General features: G+C 35.0%; 1 pseudogene across 1 annotated transcript; it reads right to left on the reverse strand.

Annotated features, from left to right (window-relative positions):
- Positions 1 to 396: 396 nt before the first annotated feature.
- LOC146906806 (gallate 1-beta-glucosyltransferase 84A24 pseudogene) lies at positions 397 to 2,060 on the reverse strand (annotated as a pseudogene). Its single transcript, XR_015018755.1, has one exon. The product of XR_015018755.1 is annotated as a gallate 1-beta-glucosyltransferase 84A24 pseudogene (transcript).
- Positions 2,061 to 5,037: the final 2,977 nt, after the last annotated feature.

The following is a 5,037-nucleotide window of genomic DNA, read 5'->3' on the forward strand; positions in this document are numbered from 1 at the left end:
GATGAACTTCAGCTTCTGGTGATCTTCAGCTTCTGATGAGGTGCTTCTGATGAACTTGCTTCTGACGCACTTTGACTTCATCACATCACTTCAGGAGCACTTGACTTCAGACGCACTTTGACTTCAGATGCTTCAAGCTTCATTTTGTTGATTCCATTGCTCTCTTTTGTTCTTCCAGAACCTAAATGATGATATCAAATTTTTGTCTATGGTCCTGTACACTTGAACAAATATTAGCATATCCAATTGACAATTTTTAGTACCTTGTTATCATCAAAACTCTCAAAGGGTAATGTTAAACACATTTTGTTCCAACAAGATATTTAAAAGATCTGATCATATTTTCTAAAAATTCTTTACCACTTTGATCATTATTAAAACACACAACAAAAATGCTAACACAAAAATATAATTGCATAATTATTCCAAAAACATAAAACAGATAACAATCTCTTCATTCTCTTGTTACAGAATATAAGCAAAAATGATTTAAAAAAATACATATCATGTAACTGAGAGTACCTACCTAAATTACTGGATTATGGAATTATCCTTATTCACATGATACAACAACAAAGGACAATGAAATTAGTGATAATACATATTCTATATGTTATGATTAATTAATGATGCATGTTTCTTAATGTCTTCCATAAACTCGTCAAGATTCCTATGAGAGGATCCACCAATGGCCACAGCTTCCTCCGCCTTCTTCTTCCACTTGATTGCATTTTGCTTCAACTTCTCTGCTTTTTCCCCTATTGTTGCTTCCAATATACAACTCTTCACCACATCTCTTGTTACCAATTTATTATCTACAGCCCAACCACATCCCATTTTAATTCCTATCCCATAAACATCGGCCAAGAACTTTGCATTTGTAAGTTGATCAGCCCGTGATGGAAATGTTACCACCGGAACGCCTAAAGAAACCGCTTCCATCGATGAATTCCAACCGCAATGTGTCATGAAACATGCAACTGAAGGATGAGCAAGTACTTCTACTTGTAGACACCATTTCACAACTTTCCCTCTCTCAATTGTTTCCTCCAAAAACCCATCCGGTAAACCTTCTGGTTTATTTAATGCCCACAAAAACGATACTTGAGAATTCAAAATCCCATATGCAATTTCATCCATTTGTTCTTGAGAATGTGTCCCAAGAGTCCCAAAAGCGATGTAAACAACAGAACCTTTTGGTTTTGTGTTTAGCCAGTGTACAATCTCATCATGATCATTTGTCTTAGAGAAATCACCACGAATCTTGCTTGCTCCTTCTGCATCTGGATTTTTAAACGATGGACCAACGGTTCTTACCGGGATTGATTTGTTCGAAGTATATTCGATGAAATCTTTCTCTAGTTCTGCATAGGTATCCATGAATACACAAAACACTTTAGACAAGTCCTTAAACTGTTCTAAGACGAGTTTACCTAGAAATGGATGCGGACAAAAAGGATGTATAAGGTTTGAGATTTCATTGTATTTAAGAACTATAGAAGGGATGAGTTGAACATCAATGTAAGGTTCTTCATTTGTAGGGAAAGGTACTAATTTATGGACATAGTTATAATAAGTGGTGAAAACAGCAGCAGAATTAGTCCATGATAAAACAGAAGGAACATTGTGTTCATTAGCAACATCACAAACCCATGGAAAAAAATAGTTGTTTATGATACATGCAAATGGTTTGTTTGAATCAGCATGATTCTTGATCAATTGAGAAATGAATTGTCTCCCAATTACCTCAATTTCTGAGTAGTGTTCAACAGCTTTAAAGGCTAAATGATCACCTTCTGGTAAACCATCATCAAAGAATTCAAATGTCATGGAACCATCACCAATTGGATATGCTAAGTTGTCAACAATGTTGTTAGCAATTCGCATGTTTTTGCCGGCTGTCTCTGTTGTGGTGAAGATGATAGATGCACCCCTTGCAGCAAGAGATTTTCCTAGACCAACAAGATGGTTTAGGTGTCCCTGTAATGGAAAAGAGACAAGGAGGATCTTAATGGGATTTTCGTTTGCCATTTTTTCTTTTTATAGATCGGTGATTTTCTTTTTTAAGAGTCGGAGATGTGTATATATATATATATATAGCATGAGAATCTTATCCGATAGAAAGAGAATATGGGTATCATTATTATTCATGAATGACTAATAAAAAATAAAACTAAAATTAAAATTAAAAGAGAATTAATAAAAGATGGAAATTTAAAAGATAAAAGTAAATAAAAATAAAGAGAGAAGAGGGCCCGATTCGGAACCATAAATGAGGTATTTTAAAATACCTACCTGCCGAATTTTTCACTAAAAAGTCAGAGACTAATCAGGGTCAAACGACGTATGAATGTGGGACCTTAGGTCAAAAATTGGGGTCTAAAAAGTAAACTTTTACATAATTTATTGAATGAATCTAAAAAGTAAACTTTTACTTATAATAGTGACCGGAGGGAGTACAGCTGAAAAATTGGTGCGTAAATATCACAATTTCAAGGATGCAGCTACATTCTCTCAGCTTTATGTGGCTTCGCCACTGCCACATTGCAAATATACGATGCCACAACTAAATCCATGAACATGAACATGTGACAAAATAAAATAAGTGGTTGCTAGTTATTTCAATTTGAGAAAAGATATTTGTATAATCTTTTTTTTAGGGAAATATTTGTATATTCATTTTATGACAACTTTATTTTTCATACTTACATTATATTCTTAGTCTCTCAATGTTTACGTTGGATTTTCGTAAACAACCGCTGGTTTACACATGGTAACTTGCAAGATCAACCAGTAAATCTTAGGACATATTGTGTTTGTTCTTGTTGTTAGAAATTCTGTGTTTTGGTGTCGAAAATATAAGAAATACAATAAAAACAATCGAATTCAATCCACTTGAACTCAATCGAACTTAACAAAGTAAAGTGCAAGAACACTTAAAGGAAAAGGGTAAATTGCATTGATTAAATAAGAGTTGGTACACAGATTCATACATTGCAACTTGTGACTCGTTTCTCGCTTCCATACGGATACTTTGAGTGTAAGTTTGTATGATGGAATTGTGACCTATTTTTCCTATGAAAAACTACTATTTATACTAAGTCTAGAAATAACTACACTTCTTTGAAATTCAAACTACAACTGCCACAAGTCGACAGTTTTACTTATTTGAAAACAAACTTAAAATACAAACTGACTTAAAGAATAACCGTTGATAACCACCTTCGAAAACTGCTTTATCGAAGTCTTCTACCATCTTCGAACCCATATTTGCTTTCAATACAACACTCTGTTCGAATCTTCTTTAAATCTAGGTCAACTATACTTTGACCACATTTATTACAGCTAGTAAAATATATTGGCTAACAAATTGCCCCCCAGAAACGCCATTTTCGATTTCACCGAAGAAGAAAAAGACGTTTTTGAAAAAAAATAACTAACATTCTCCATCGAAATGAATGATGTCAGTATTTAATTCAAAACTAATTCAAATTTCCTTTAAATACTGACCCCACAATCTTAGTTAGTGGGCCACGTTCTCTAACATTGGAAAAGACAACACTTTAATGGTAAAACTGTCAAAATAAGATCTTGACATGTGTCATGATCAAAGGTCCATATAAAAACAAACTCACCTTTACTCTTCTCACTTTTCACCATTTCATTTTCACTTTCACTGTTCCTCTTCTCCGCCAAAAATTTTCTCGAAGAAAACACTTTGAATTTTCTGCAACTTCTATCTTTAACCACGAAATCTTCACTATTCATCAAATTCTCACAAAAACACTTAAACAATGACGAACGCAGCAGGAACTTCTCATGTGAATCGCGAAGAACCCATTGATTTTACTAAAGAAATCGCCAGTGCTGCTCCTGCTTTTATGAATGAACCAGAGATCAATGAAGCTGAAAAAGCTATCTGGAAAACCCAGGTAATCATCCCTTGTACTGATACTCCACATGCATTCTTAGGCCCCATTTCTCTAGAACCTGAAACTCCAGAGATTAACTCTCTTTTCCCATGCATCGAAACTCAACCTCCTTTAATTTTCACAAAAGGTCCTTTTGACCTAAGTTTTGTAAAATCCAAAATTAGGACTGAACCAAAAACTTATCCAGAATACATTGCTTGGTTAGACAAAGTTCAAAAACAAAAGGGACAATTCTGGAAGGAGAAAGGGATTTTTGATCTCATCCAAATATCTCGATATGGTCCAAAATACCATAATGAATTGATATTTGCTGCTTTACATTTTTGGAACCCATCGAACAACAGCCTTCACTTGAAATGTGGAATGCTCACTCCTACCCTTTTAGATGTGGCTGACCTTACTAGCTTAAAACCAACTGGATACACCTTTAATCCAGATGTTACCACCTCTCAATACTCAGTAAATTTCGATAGCCCTGCCTATGGTTTGTTTATAGCTAACAATCATGATACCGAATGTGCTGAAGTATCTGCAGATGAACATGTAGCTTTCTTGACCTACTGGTTATCTATGCATGTTTTTTGCTCAAGGTCAGTACAAGTCCCTAAGAAATTCATGTGTCTAGCTAGTCAATTACATGAAGGAACAGATATCTGTTTAAGCAAACTGATTCTAGGTTCTTTGTATGAAACCCTTAACCATACAACTAATAATCTTAGAGATTATCCCCAAACTGGTGGGAATTTAGTTGTATCAGGACCCATATGGTTGTTCCAACTATGACTTTTAGCCATTTTTGGATCAAAACTTGCTTCGATCTTACCTTCCTCTTACACATCAGCATACTCAGACAAGACCACTGAAGGTATAGGCTTAGCTATGTTTCACCCCGATGGGAATAAGTCTTCACAACAACTTTTTGAGAATGCTTATGAAACCCTGCTTGATTGTCCCATTTTCACCCCTATGATGGCACCATTTACCACTAGGAAATATGGACCTAACTGGTTCAAAGAGGACTTTCCCACTACTTCGAAAGCAGCCAACAAAACAGAAATCAATGCTATATGGGAAGCTTATTTGACCCCTACCTATCTATCTAGCA

Source organism: Medicago sativa, chromosome 7, assembly GCF_051527215.1.
Source record: "Medicago sativa cultivar Bolivia chromosome 7, Bolivia_mono, whole genome shotgun sequence".
Lineage (NCBI taxonomy): Eukaryota > Viridiplantae > Streptophyta > Magnoliopsida > Fabales > Fabaceae > Medicago > Medicago sativa.